This window comes from Pinus tabuliformis, chromosome 2_1, assembly GCF_031772625.1.
Source record: "Pinus tabuliformis cultivar Carrire ecotype Pingquan chromosome 2_1, CPIR1, whole genome shotgun sequence".
Lineage (NCBI taxonomy): Eukaryota > Viridiplantae > Streptophyta > Pinopsida > Pinales > Pinaceae > Pinus > Pinus tabuliformis.
Genome location: NC_142299.1, coordinates 944,854,932 through 944,870,115, shown reverse-complemented (window position 1 = coordinate 944,870,115; position 15,184 = coordinate 944,854,932). Strand labels below are relative to the sequence as shown.

General features: G+C 37.1%; 1 pseudogene; it reads left to right on the top strand.

The window, feature by feature from the left end:
• Positions 1-356: 356 nt before the first annotated feature.
• LOC149203759 (UDP-galactose/UDP-glucose transporter 4-like) lies at positions 357-12,582 on the top strand (annotated as a pseudogene).
• The last annotated feature ends 2,602 nt before the right edge of the window (positions 12,583-15,184 follow it).

The window sequence follows — 15,184 nt, the reverse complement described above, 5'->3', positions numbered from 1 at the left end:
TAAAGGAGCGAAGTACACTTTTTTGTGGGTGACCAAGGATGCTCAGTGCATCAAGGATAGCAAGATCTTCTGGATATTGATGGAAATGAACATAATCATGGCTATCAGTTGCAAACCACAATTGTCACCTACTGTGTTTACCAAACTACAGGAGTATGCAGAGTTCAAGGCATACTTTCACTGCGTATCGATTAGGGCATGGGCAAACATGGCATGACTTGCCTTAATTGGCAACGGACGACACGATTGGTGTAGTCCTTGATCATTAACTGACAGAGTGGCGCACTACCTCAGACTTGGTGGCGGGGTTGAGTAGGTTCGTCATGTAGCGTAAAAAGGAGGAGGCCAAGCTCAACATGGCTCAATTGGCTGAGAAAAGGAAGAACGAGGCTGTTGACAAGGCCCAAGCAAAGCGCGATGCTGCCCAGCAGGCAGAAAAGCAGACAGGGGAAGCAGAGCGTGGCTCTGACGAAGGTGCAAGGTCGCCTTCGCCCGAAATAAAGGAAGAAATGGATGAGCAAATAGAGCAGCATGGAGTGGACCCACAGACGATGTCAAACTACATCAAGCATCCAAGAGAACAAGAAAAAGTGGGGTCGAGGAAGAAATCTAAGGCCAGTAAGGCATCGCTGGACCCAATCACCCTCACAAAGGGAGATTTGAATGACATTGGAGACATGGTGCAGGATGTCACCGCGGAGGTCCTGCAGCAGTTCGAGCAGCAACAACAAAAACTATTGGGGGCTATCCAGATGAGTCTGCATGAGCTATAGATCCATGCATCACAAGCTGGCACGGTGTCCACTAGCCTTGTTATTGATACTTCAGAAGCTGCTAAGATGCTGCGTACGAAGGACTCCCGAGCAATAGTGCTGCAGGAAGGAGCACTGACCACAGAAAATGGAGCTGACAGGGCCACTGTTAGTGCCCTCAAGGGAGTGGGGTTGGTCGTTGCAGTGCTCCCTGGCGAGGCACTCCACCTACTATAGGATGGACTGACCGCGGAGCTGAGGGCTCATGAACAGTGCAATGTGCAGGTGATCAGTGAATAACAGATCAATAATGTGTAGCTGGCCCTACAGTGAGACTCTGCCCTCACCACCGTGACTGAGGTAGCCAATCGAAACAAGTCCATAGTTTAGTTCATGGAGGAGACATGCCGAATGGTCCCGAAGTTGGCCATTCCTGAGGGAGAACTGGTCGAGGTGCACGTTCGCAAGCTTGCTATAGGGGTGCACTACGCTCACACAGAGTTGGCTAAGGTTCAGTTGGAGCTGAACCTATAGATTGTCGATTTACAGTTGAAGGCCCAGCCTTCAACCCTACTAGAAGTAAAGGAGCAGCGTGTAATCGCTATCATAGAGGTGATAGCGATGATAAACAGTGAAGTAGTAGACTGCACACAACTTTTTGAACAATCGTTCGAGGTCCTGACGAGCCTGCACAAGGATAATAATGTATAACGGCTAGAGACAAAGGCGCGAGAACTACAATAGTGCTATGACGAAGTAAAAGGTACAACGCGCACCGTGGCTCTCACGCAGTGACTGGCGAACCTGTAGGAGGCCAAAACCTTGAAAGAATAGGTAAATGCAGCACAACACAAAGAGGCGGTGCTAAAGGCACGCTTGAAGCCCTTGTTGGATGACTCTTATTCGGTAACGACCTCTATTGAAGGCAAGCTTGCTAATCTGCAAGTACCTTAGCAGAAGCTTCAGGCTAATAGTTTAGGACCAACAACAGAGCAGTTGGTTGAAGAAGTGAAATAGGCAGCCGCACATTGCACTACCGTGGTTGTCTTCATACAAGTCGAGCTGGGAGGTCTTCGTGCCAAGATCTCCGCATCCGTAGAGTGACTTGAGGGTGAGTGAACATGTTTTTGTTGGGGGCCTATTGGGAACGGGTTCCCCCAAGAGTAGTTTTGGGGCTAAAAGCCCATGTTTTGGATAATTTTGTAATAAAGTTGTAAATTCTCCACATTTTGTGGTCGTGGAGTGCGAAGGTGTCAAGAGTCATAAAGGGTTATCCGTCCTTATTTCGTAAAGTGTAAAGTCAGCTGTAAATATTGGATTGTATAAAAAGTTGCTATGTAAGTAATCTCTAAGTAGTTTTGTAGTGAAAAATGAAGTGAGGAGTTAAGCATTGGAGTCTAAGTGTCCTCGGGTCTTAGCGTAGGTAGAGGCTCTGCACTGCCGAGGTTGTCTTCATACAAGTCAAGCTGGGAGGTCTTTGTGCCAAGATCTCTGCACCCATAGAGTGACTCGAGGGTGAGTCACCATGTTTGTGTTGGGGGCCTATTTGGAACGGGTTCTCCCAAGAGTAGTTTTGGGGCTAAAAGCCCATGTTTTGGACAATTTTGTAATAAAGTTGTAAAGTCTCCACATTTTGTGGTCGCGGAGTGTGAAGGTGTTAAGAGTCATAAAGGGTTGTCTTTCCTTATTTCGTAAAGTGTAAGGTCAGCTGTAAATATTGGATTGTATAAAAAGCTGCTATGTAAGTAATCTCTAAGTAGTTTTTTAGCAAAAAATGAAGTGAGGAGTTAAGCATTGGAGTCTAAGTGTCCTCGGGTCTTAGTGTAGGTAGAGGCTCTACAGCTGAGTGCGTAAAGGCCTAGGGTGGAAGTCCACAACTAAGTACACATACCCCTGCAGCTATGTGTGCAGGGCGGATAGAGTCTGTATTAACTTAAAGATATCAATAAAGAGAAGTATTCTGCAATTACTATGTATTTAGTTCTTGTTAATGCATCTGATTATATTGCATTTTGGATTTAATTTACAATGTTTATGTGATGCGTGAATATATATGATTGTATTGGTTAATTGAACGCAAGTAAGTATATCAATTTACATGGCGCTAACTGTGATTGATTAGTAAGATAAGTAAAAAACTTAAGAGAACTTGGGAACCTATACAATATGTTGTCATAGCTGCGCGGAAGTACCTAGATCACGGGTTAAAGCTGCACGAAGGTTAATTGTACACCTTCGCAGAGGTACTGAAGGGCGGAATAAAGGGTAGACTAACAGAAACTTAAAGCTTGGTAACCTATGCGAAAGTAGGTATAAACCGACATCACGACCATCTCAGGGTGTGGAAACTTGGTTCCAGCATCCCCCCATACTGCCTCGACTGAGACTTCGGTCTGCGCCCTGTGGGCTGATTCCGAAAGGGCCAGTAGTGTATGGATTTGTTTGGCTATCTAACGTTGAACCTGGGTCAGGCCCCACAAAGCCAAGACCTACCAATAGAGAAGAGATGTCAAATCGACTCTTCTTGCTGATCAGGCAAGAAAGTGATTCTTAAGCTAACTTTATGGCACAACCAAACCACTCTAAATACTGCCCTTGTCTGAGGGGACTTCGAGGATGTAGAAAGTAGAACTAAATGGAAAGTATAGTCTAATATGCATCTAATAATAGAAATATCTTAATGAAGGAAGGAATAGTCGTCCTCTCAATCAAGAAAAAGCTAAAAGGACATGAGAAGAAATAGAAGTATGTTGAAATTGGAATAAGATAAAGGAAATAGATTAGGGAAATAGTTACAAGATCTAATCCTTGTTCGAGAAAATGTATACAAATAAATTCCCATTATATAGTTAACAAACATTCAACTGCAAACATTTTCAATTCCTAATAAAACATATGCATAAGAACAAAAAGATTCATGCCACAATATTGAAATAGTTCAAATGCATGACATGTAGAAAACATGACATCTATAAGATTAAATTGTTAGATAGCTAACAACCCAAGGAGATAAAGGTCTGTCCTTATACAAGTTCTAGTTTTGAATCTCATTTGTGATTAACTCTATAAAATAGCTTGACCAGATTCTAAATGATAATTTCAGTAAACAATCAATAGTAGTGCTGAAAAGCCACATACTTAATCATACACCAAAAATGATATATGAAAGATGAGGCATTTACTTTCAATAATAGAGCAAGCAATAGTAATATGCAACAAACTACGGAAATCAATATTCTTATAAATATGAATCAAGTTACAGAAAATAATAGAGTTACAATAATGCAAGTCATTTTCTGCCTCTAAACTCGATTCCCAGCATGTAGAGATGGATTGGCTCTCACTACAATAGTAAAAATGAATCACAAACTCTCTCCTTACAAACAAATTGTAAGCCCAAGCATTAATTTGTCTCTCTTCCTCTCAGATTTGAATCCCCTTCTATAAAAACAGAGATGAGTATTTATACATAGTGGAAATATTAACAGTCCCCAAATATCTCAACAATAGAGTTAATTATATCATAGATGGCTTTAATTGGAATTCTGGCCAAAATGAAAATGAACAAAGTGGAATGGATTGCCCAGTTTGGTTTGTGTAGATAAGGATGATACCACTTGTCTCTTGCTTGTTTCGAACCAATAAGTGAAATTGCATGCAAGGATCAATCGATTCAACAAATTTCTTTTATTACAATATCCCCTTACTATCTATAGGAATACTCGCCTTAATCAGAAATATCTGTTATAAAATAAAACATAGTTAGTCATGGTGTAAAACAAACTTTGTAAGCAAACTCTAATTATTCCCAAAACCAATAGAAAAATCAAGTGGATTTTTCAATTAATATGACAATGGCCCCTAGAAGTGACAAGGGGAAAGATGTGAGTGGTATCGAAATGGATATCAAAAATTTTAACAAGGGGAAAAAATGAAAATCGCCGATATTGGGAGGTTGTGATATGGAGAAGATGCTATATTTTATTGAACTCCTTTTAAATAGTGTATCAGGTCTCGATATTCGAGGTGAGTGGATTAACAGAAGTCAGAGCGTATGATGATCGGAGATTGAAGATCAGAGGGAGATGATTATTCAAGGATCAGAAGGATTGGTTATCAAAGATCGTAGAATGCCATATTGGAATATCAACAGGATATGAATATCAGAGTTTCTAAAATCTTGTTGAGTTGAAAATTTGCAATTGCCGATATTCAGGAGCGAAACAATGATGTGACAGATGGGTCCTTTCGAATACTCATAGTTTATATCATATACATGAACCGTAACCACATGGTATGAGGTTCGGGACTTTTGGATATCAGAGATTGTCAGCAATTCTTCCGATATATGATATATATAACTCTTGTTAATAAAATATCTCTGTTGGTTTAAGATAAAGATCTATGGCCTATAGCCACTTTACAATAGATCTTGGTGGCACAGGTTATTTACATAATTAATCAAATTGATTAAAAATTAAAACTAAACAAATAAAACTAATATTTATAAATAAAATTTTATTATTTACAAACAAATAGGTTTATAAAACAAAACTAATGTACATTTTATACATTTAGTAGGTCAAGGCAGTGAAAATGTCCAATCTTTGTTTAGGAACCATTTGCAAACCAAACAACCAAATGAAATCAAACGAGTTTTGATAGGAAGAAAAAAACATATCAAACTCATTGAAGCAATACAACCTCAAAAAATCAAAAAGTGAGATGAGAAAGATTCAATCAAAGGGCCCCCATAATGAGAATTAAGTGAATAATGGGGGGGGTTGTGTTTTTACCACAATAGGTTCTCATGTTTTGCTTGAGATGGATTGACGAATGGATTCAAAGCTAACTGAGGTGGATATATAAAGAAATAACACATGGCCTAGTGATCCCTGAACTAGACTATGGATTGTGATAAGGCCACTGGCCTAGTGACCCCTGAACCAAACTGTGGGTTGCAGTATTGTGTGCCTCAGTGAGCCTAGGAATCCTCGACTGATTAATGGCGGGATATATGGTAAAACCTAGAGGTTGTTTCCTTTGATAAGGTCTAGGAATCCTTTCCGGTGAATGGTGGGATATATGGTAAAGCCTAGAAGGTGGAGTCTTAGTTTAGGACCTAGTGATCCTTGGATCAAACTGTGGATTGCGGTAAAGCCTTGGAGACTAGGAGATAGGAAAATTCCTCACAGTGTAGGTGGAGTAATCCAGTTGCATCCATGCTCATTTTTGCCTAGTGATATGGTGGAGATCATGGTAAAGCTTGTTAAAACATGTTTATTGTGTTGGCCTAGTGATGTAATGTGGATTACAGTGAAAATTATGAGTCAATTATATTTAATAAATACAAAATATTTTTTTTATTTTTTTTAAATTAAAAATTATATTTATATTAAAAAATTAATTAAAAAAACAATCTACAATCATTTAGAAATTACTGAAAAGAATTACAATATACACTCCCAAAATAAACTTATATACACTCCAAATAAAAATTAAATCACCTTTCGTTTATAAATGCAAAGCTTGGGGACTAGACAAATATCTATTCATCATCATTAAATGCAAAGGTTGGCGACCATACACATATCTATTCATCATCATTTATAAATGAAAAAGGTTAGGGATGAGGCAATTCCTACTGTAATGGTTTGGATTAATTTACTTGTGATTTTTTTTTTTTTGTAAACTGAGGTAGGATTCTATTAATATAACCGAAAGCAGACTATATACAGAAGTTTAAAACAACACCACCCGCCCAGAAGGGAAACCGGGTGGGCTTCGAAAGTATATGACACCCATCCAAAAAAAATAAGTTGCCAGTTTGTCAAATCTGATAGCAAAACTGCCTAATCTACCTATCGACATACTATGCATAGCTATAACTGAAAACGAAAGAACTGAAAACGATATCATATTATCAAAAAAGTCATGCTATTTTACTTGTGATTTTTAATGTATTAACGAAAGGCTCAAAAAGTTGGAACATACAAATTCCTGGTTTGGATTACTTTATTTATGATTTTTAATGTATTAATGAAAGCCTCGTATTCATTTGAGTTTCTGAAAAAACAAAATCATTCTCCAATTTTATGAGCCGTACAACATTATTGCATAAATTAATAGGTTGTGGTATTTGCAGATTTTATATTTATTTCATATGGTCTTTACTTTGCATAAATTAATAGGTTGGGAGCAGTTGCGGCGGTGGCGATACAACGATTTGGTCATTCACAGAATGAGAGAGATCTTTGCAATAATTTGGCACATTTGTTAAGATTTTAGTCATTAGTTACTGCACATGAAGCAATACGCTGTTCAAAAGGTAGCTAATAGCATTACACATAAATGTTAGCTAAAAAAATTAAAATAAATTAATAAATAAATTGTAAAGTTTTACTTTGAAAAATTGAAAATAATTTAACATTTTTGATCAAAATAATAGGTCCTCAGACCAAAACCTAATACATAGTACCCACATGTGGTAAGTATCATAAAATATAAAATAATTAAAATGGTTGTTTTTTATTTTAAAGATTAAAAAATAAATCTTACGGATTAAATTTTTTTAAAGATCTTTCTACATATGGCAACCAATAACTTTAAAGTTGTTTCTACATATGGAAATCAATTTTTTGCAAGCCAACTGTTGTTCACTGGTCAGACCACTAATTACGCCATAAGGCGTTCCTCTCTAAAAACAAATCCCCTATCACATTACATGTACATTTGTGTGCCCTTGATTTATATTGTTAGATGATTAAAATAATTTGAACCATCATATTAATTCGACCAGTATTAAATTAGTTACAAATTATGGTAGCAGATATATCCCTTGCTTGGCACTATGTGGAATGCTTCTGCGAGACCCGCGATGAAAAACTGGTGAAGAAGCCACAACCATAGGGGACAATGGTTGATGCCGTCTCTAATAGGTCATGGATTAGGGCACTGTTTCTTAGATAATGTTGAAATAGAAAATCCGATCCCCATTCTCTGAAGCATAGTGATCCCCTTGTTATCTGTTGTTATGCACTAGGCTATGGGCACCACTACCCTCTCCAGCCATGTTATGAAACCAACTCACAAAAAGATAAAAAAGAGAGATAAACGCCTTAGAATTCAGCCTCTTCGAGGGGGCAACCTCCTTTACATTACACAAATAAACAATTCTTGGATGATACAAATGACAAGACCTCCTTTCTATATATAGGAGTCTAAGGGATCATAATATAATCAGAGCCGACATAACAATAATAATGTAAGGGCACAATAATAACAATAGTGGGTTTCTATGGGGCACAATAATAACAATATAGGGACTACAATGGGTACAACAATATAATAAGGGGCTTGTACTAATAACAATAAGGGGTTACACTAGTAGTATACGGGCCTAACATGCCCCTCTCCTTCAAAAAGTGTTGTCCTCAACGCTTGAATAATTCTTGATGCTCCTGTATAAAATTATTGTCCTCCCATGTGGAATCTTCAACAGGTAAGTTATTCTACTTATGAGATACTCTAAAATTGATCGATTTCATAGTTGTCGGGTTCTTGTTTCTATGACTGCTCCAGGTTCCAATATGATTTTTCCTTCCTCTTCAAGTTCTGGCAATATTGTTTGAATTGGGATATTTTTCAACTTTTGAATGAGTGGCCACACTTCTTCATCCTTCTTCTATTCATCCCTTACTTCGTTTATCCAATCTAGTTGGATAATAGAAATAGCACAAAACAATGCTTCCACATCCTCATCCTTTTTTGAGAGTGCATCTGCAACAAAATTTTTCTTCCCTTTCCTATAGCTGCTATCAAAGTCATAACCCAACATATTTGTGACCCATTTTTTTTGTTCTTCTAAAGATAGTATTTGTTCTAAAAACTATTTAAGACTATCATGATCCATTTTTAACTTGAAATGTCTTCCCATTGGGTAAGGTCGCCATTTCTTATGTGCATGTAGTATTTCCAACATTTCCTTCTCATAAATAGATTGCTTGAGATGTAGCCGTAAAAATACCCAATCACCTACAACAAAACATTTTTCACTACGATGTTGATCTACCTGTTGTTTCATTCGATTCTGCACCAAAATGGCGTTATCCTTTAAAAGTTGGAGAACTTGTTGTTGATGCTCAATGTGATCTTTCACTGCTTAAACCTTTTTCTTCTTGATATGTCCTTCTATATTTAGAGTTTGAGGAGTGGTAATTTCTTCCAATGCTTTACAAGATATGGTCAGATTCATTTCTTGATGCTCGATGTGATCTTTCACTTCTTGAACATTTTTCTTCTTGATATGTCCTTCTATCTGGATAGTTTGAGAAGTGGTAATTTTGGCCAATGCATTACAAGATATGGTTGGATTCATTTCTTCTTTCTTGATGTGATATTTCACTTCTTGAACCTTTTTCTTCTTGATATGTGTTTCTATCTTGAGAGTTTGGGGAGTGGTAATTCTTGCCAATGCTTTACAAGATATGGTCAGATTCATTTCTTCTTTCTCTAGGGTTGGGTCCGAGCGTATATCCTCTTCTTTTGATGTTTCTTGATCTTTTTCTTCCTCCTCTTCATACTCTATGTAAAATAATTTCTTCTCAGCACAATTATGACCTTTAGTGCATTTTCTATCACAATTGTAACAAAGCCATTTTTCTCTTTTTTCTTCCAATTGTTGTGTTGTAACCCTTGTAGGTTGTGAAAGGCTAGGAGAAACAACACTTCCATCTTTATAGTTGTGAGGGGTAGAATTCCTTGTTGCCATAATTTTTCTTTCCACTTTGTAAAAAGGCCCCTTTTCTCTTTTTTCTTCCAATTGTTGTGGCGTTGCTCTAAAGAAGGTGTTGCTCTTTGTATTCTCATAATGTGCTATAATTTCCTCCATGAAAATTGACCATGTAACAAGTTGTTTATGAGAACAAAGCCCTTTATACCGTAAAAATTGATCTTGTTTTAAATATGAAGATGCAATACATACCTTTTGTAATAATGGTAGACCATATAGATCAAAATATTTCTCCATCTGTAGTATTCAATTTACCGGATCCTTGCCATCAAACTTCCTCATCTCGTTTTTTCTTGATTTTAGGAGCTCGATCTTGAAACGACTGTAACTCTGTACTTTCAAATATTTAAGTTCTGAAATTGCAACCTATAGTAGTCCTCTATGTCCTCTTTCCAATGCCACCAGTTTGATCGAATTTAGATTCTCCAAGAAATAGTTATGCACAATCTCCCAAGGTGACCTGATTATATATCTTTTAAGAAGAGCGAAATTGTATGAAGTGCCACCTGTCACTATTTTGACCTTAGAATCTGAAAAATATACATAGGAAACTATAGTCTGTCTTCTTTCTGCAACTTCTTACGAAATTTCAATTTGATGCACAAAACAAAAGTTATGACAATTTTCCCCAGGTCACATGTTTGGAATGTAATTCGGGAGGCTGCAAAAAGGTCAACTTCCTCAGATCATATCTCCGCAAATATAGTGCGAAAAGCTCTGAAATTTAGACCCGAGGTTCAAAACTATTTTGGCCCAAATGGGTTTTTTTTTAGCATCTGAAACGTCGCAGAAAAAAAGTTATAGCTCAAATATGACTTGTTTGGAGCAGCGAAACCCTAGAATCCAAAGCTCTGATACCAAATGTTATGAAACCAGCTCACAAAAAGATGGAAAAGAGAGATAAACGCCTTAGAATTCAGCCTCTTCGAGGGGGCAACCTCCTTTACATTACACAAATGAACAATTCTTGGATGATACAAATGACAAGACCTCCTTTCTATATGTAGGAGTCTAAGGGATCATAATATAATCAGAGCTGACATAAAAATAATAATGTAACAGCATAATAATAATAATAATAGTGGGCTTCTATGGGGTGCAATAATAACAATATAGGGACTACATGGGTACAACAATATAATAAGGGGGTTGTACTAATAACAATAAGGGGTTACGCTAGTAGTATAGGGGCCTAACAAGCCATGCGTTGAGAGTCAGCAAAACGATACTGAGGGTCTGCGAGTATTTGCAAGCTATTGGAGTTGAGACTCCGGTCCATGGTCTAGGGCTGTCGAATGACGAATGCATTTTACAGCACGACCGTGACTTGATTGTCGATTCTGCAAGAGAATATGGGCACTGTTCTCATAATATTTTTGAGCCCCTCGTTTATGCAGAAATGTTTCTTTATATGGGTGAGGTTCCCAAGAGCCCTCGATGGATCGTGGTGGGACATAGGTGGGTTTTGGACACAAATAAACCCTCCTCTTGATTTCTTCAGTGGTTCTCCACCTAAGCTTCCATGGGAGATTATACCCCCTCCTGTGCAATTGCAGGTTTTGTTCTCTCTAAGAACCTTTGTTGCAAACTTTGATTCGTTTGATTTGTTTATGATCGGTGCAGCTATGGATGATATTTCAGCTTTATACAAGGATTTGTGTATTTGGCACTTATCTATCTCAATGGATTCAGAATAAGGGATATACATAATCCATGGAAAACATACATAAACCTCTGTGTTGTACTCATGGGATCACAAGGATTAACCAAGGGATCTCTAATGTTTCTTAATTATCCTGCCCAAATCATGTTCAAGTCTACCAAGGTAGGGTTTCTCTATATATATACTCATTGAGTTTACAATATATTTCTTTTGAGGTTTCTACAATGGCTGATAAATCTGAATCATTACAGGTTTTTCCTGTTATGATTATGGGAGCCTTTATACCAGGCTTAAGGCGAAAGTATCCCTTGGAGGAATACATCGCGGCTATATTTCTTATCGTTGGTTTGATAATCTTCACACTAGAAGATGCCCAAACATCCCGAAATTTTAGTGTATGGGGAGTTATTATGGTTTTTGGGGCTCTGATTTAATAGGTAGTTATTATGGTCTGTGGAGCTTTGATTTTGGATGCCTTTTTGGGAAACCTGCAAGAGGCCATATTTACTCTGAATCCTTCTACTACACAAGTATGGTCCATACCTGGAAAACCCTAATGAAAAAATATTTGTGAATTGATCCTTTATTAATTTTATATTATTTGAATTATATAAGGCTCAATGCAACTTGCTCAATACTGAGCAATATTGTAATTGATGTTCCCAGATGGAAATGTTGTTCTGCTCTACTGCTGTGGGAATCCCCTTCTTGATTCCTCCAATGATTTTGACTGGAGAGCTCTTCAAAGCCTGGGAAGCCCGCTTACAAGTATATGATATTTCCTGTTAATTTCTATTCAGATATTTGGGTTTTGAAACTAAATTTATCAGTTCCTGAAATCTCTAGCCATAGTCATCTTTTGTGAAAAAATTGTTGTTCTTTCTGAAACTGTTTTTGGTTTTTTCTGTTCTGATCTATGGTAGCACTTGTATGTTTATCTCGTGCTGATATTCGAAGCAACAACCACCTTCGTAGGCTAGCTATATGTTCTGTGTTTAATAGCAATCTTCGAAGCTGCCACAACTGCCATGGTTTGTTACAGATTGGATCATGACCATTCTGGTAATCTTGATATGCTAAATTTATTATTGAGATTCGCTTACTGAGATTTTGTTTTTTTATAGGTGACAACTGCGAGAAAGGCGATAACATTGCTTCTATCATATATCATATTCACAAAGCCTATCATGGAGAAGCATGCAACTGGATTGCTTCTGATAGCCATGGGAATTATATTGAAAATGCTTCCAAATCCCATGCCTAATACCGCGAGAAAACAAAACAACAGTGAAGCTTTTGCGAACCAGCCCTCCAAAGTGGTTTCTTCTTCCAAAGAAGATTTAGAAGAAAGCAGGGCACTTAAATCAGATACATAATCATGCTGTGATGTGTTGTATACTATATTAACAAATGGGCGGTCAAGGTTTTGAATAGTTAATATTGTTAGTTGAGTTAAATATCCTTTGAGTTGGTTAAGGATGTTTTACTACATAGAGCAGGTGCAGACCTGGTCAAGTTCTACCTTGTTATGTTGATACATTCAATACATTCAATTATATTAAGGGTTTTTCAAACTTCAAAAGATGAAAATTGACACTATTCATGTAATTTTGAGTCGTTATTGTTATTATTATTATTTAACCTAAGTATTATTTAAAGCTTGAATCGAGAAATCTTAGGAATCAGTCATCGATGTTGTGGAGGAAATCATGGATCTCACATGATCCACGTTATTGTAATTTTCTTTAAAAGGAAATATTGTTGATGTATTGGGTGGCCATTAGAATGCAGAATTGGCTAGCCATGGTGCCATAGTCTTGTGTGTAAGTGACTTCATGAAATAAATGAATGAGGTCTAGTTTGTGGAATTGAATTTGTTTTCTGTATTTTATATTTCTATGCATATTTTGGTTATGGGTCATTGTGATATTCTTGGTTGAGTTTATGGTGTGATTAGAACTCGTGGTTGTATCCAACACATTCTAGTCAACTGTGTGTTAATTCGTTGAACCGTATATCATGAACATTGACCATGAGAGGGAGAAATTACGTTGGAGCATCGTGCTTAGTGATCATTGATTACAGAGGGTTGATAATTAGTGGAGGTTCATAGGTAGTTAGCTATAGGAATATAATATTCCAGTATAATGAATTTGGGTGACAAAGTGAATATCATGTTGAAGAGTTTATGATAGATCAGGTCCATGAAAATGAACATATGATAGTGAATGAGAACTATAAGGATTTCTCTTATGTTTTCTCTACATGAAGAGATAAACCATGAAGGCAATTTTAGGAAAAATCCATGAATCCTTGGCTTTATTAGAGATGTAAAGAAACTAGAACTCCTACAAACCAATGCTGGTTCATTTGAAGAAAAATTTCATGAGTTGACCTAGACTATTTTGGATTAGATAAAGGTGATCGAATACCAATCAAGTAAATTGTCTAGATTATAGGGATGCCTCTTAAACATAACCCAAATAGGTTCAGATTGAAAGAACATAATTGAATACTGAATCAATAGTATAATATGGTTAGAATCACAATTACGTGTTGGTAGCCTTTAGTGCACTAGACATGTAAAAGGTAACTGAAACTCCTAAGTTATATATCTCATCTACCCTAGAAAGTGCCAATCCACAGGTGACTATTGTTGATATAGATGGAGATGGCAGTTTTCTGATGAATGTGCAAGAATTGGCCACCATCAGGGTAGAAAACCTGCCTGTTAAGATGATGGTATTGAACAATCAGCACTTGGGCATGGTGGTTCAATGGGAAGATCACTTTTACAAAGCAAACAAAGAACATACTTACCTCAAGGATACATCTACTGAATCTGAGATTTTCCCCAATCTTTTGAAAATGGAAGAGGCATGCAATATACCAGCAGCTAGGGTAACAAAGAAAGCAAATGTCAGGGAGTCCATTTCACAAATGCTTGATACTGTAGGCCATATTTATTGGATGTCATCGTGCCACATGAGGAGCCTGTATTGCCTATGATACCTAGTGGTGAAGATTTTAAGGATATTATAACCGAAGGTGATGGGAGAAGAACATACTAAAAAGAAGAGGCTAAGCCATTTCTCATTGTATAAGATTATTCTTGGTTCTAAAAGTGTATTTTCATTGTTTTCCTTTTCAAGGTATGGAGAAACCTTTCTTTTCTCTCCTTTGCAGTTTTATTGGTAAGACACATTTTATTTCTTTGACTTATACCATACATAAATCTTGGCAAGTTCGGACACCTTATATTGTTCACAATGTCTTTATCGTTCAGAAGAATTTAAGGAGCTTGGATTAACATGAATATATTCAAGGTATATCAAGGTTCCGATGCGAGGAGAAAATTACTTAATTCTTTGAGGCTTGTTGAACTTGGACATGTAGATTATGTTCATAGGGTCAATATGTGGTATTGGGAAAGCTCTCATTGCCATAGACAACATGGGTCATATTGGGGATGCCCTTGGATTCACTTCAGTCGATGTGAGTACATTTGTGTCTCTCATTAGTATCTGGAACTTCTTGGGTAGAGTGGTTGTAGGTTTTTTATCTAAATTTTTGTTAAAGAAGTACAGTTTCCCCAGGCCGCTCATTCTAACAAGTGTTTAAGTCATTTCTTCTATACGCCACGTTTTCATATCATTTGCAGTTCCATGGGATCTTTATGTGGCTTCCATTGTAATAGGCTTTTGCTTTGGAGCTGAGTGGCCTATGATTTGTCCATTAACATCTGAGCTCTTTGGGTTGGAACATTATTCCATCTTCTATAACTTAGTAGGTTCTTCTAACCCCATTGGAAATTAGTTTTAATCTATAAGAGTTGTGGGATATCTTTGTGATTTAAAAGCTACAAAACAACAACATAACTTGGCACATGATTTTATTAGAGCCTCCTCACCTACCTCTGCACCACACCAGAGAAAGTATCATGTTTAATATTATATGATAGATCAAGTGCATGAATAT